Below are 822 nucleotides of genomic sequence, written 5' to 3'. Positions count from 1 at the left end.
ACACACACACACACACACACACACACACACACACACACACACACACACACACAAAACACCTGTTAGACCCAATCAATGAATTCAATGAAGTGGCAGGACAGAAAACCAATAAAGAAAAATCAATTGTGTTTCTATACACTAAAAACAAATGATCTGAAAAAGAAATGAAGAATACAATCCCACTTACAATAACATAAAAAAATAATTAGCATTCAATTTAACCAGAGAGGTGAAAGATCCAAATACTGAAAAGTATAAGATTTTGATGAAAAATCTAAAGAAGACAGAAATAAATTAAAAGATATCTCACGTTCTTGGATTGGAAGAATTAATATTGTTAAAACGTCAATACTACCCAAAGCCATCTGCAGATTCAATGCAATCCCTATCAAAATTCTGATGACATTTTTCACAAGTTGTACGGAACTAAAAAAGACCCCAAATAGGTAAAATAATCCTGAAAAAGAAGAACAAAGCTGGAAGCATCACACTTTCTGATTTAAAACTATACTACTACAGTCAAGTAATATTTGACATGGAAGACAAAATATTCAATGGGGAAATGGTAGTTTCTTGAATAAATGGTGCTGGGAAAACTAGGTAACCAAATGCAAAAGAATGAAATTGGAACCCTATCTTACACCACTCACAAAAATTAACTTGAAATGGTTTACGGACTTAAACAAAACATAAGAACTGAAAACTAAAAAGTCCTAGAAGAAAACATAAGCAAAATCTCCTTGACATTGGTCTTGACAATGATTTGTTTTTCTATCTGTGGTTTTTATCAAGATATACATATCTAATATACTAATACTAATA

Source organism: Aethalodelphis obliquidens, unplaced genomic scaffold (assembly GCF_003676395.1).
Source record: "Aethalodelphis obliquidens isolate GAN/ISIS:26980383/991018 unplaced genomic scaffold, ASM367639v1 scaffold29, whole genome shotgun sequence".
Lineage (NCBI taxonomy): Eukaryota > Metazoa > Chordata > Mammalia > Artiodactyla > Delphinidae > Aethalodelphis > Aethalodelphis obliquidens.
Note: the sequence above shows the minus strand (reverse complement) of the source record.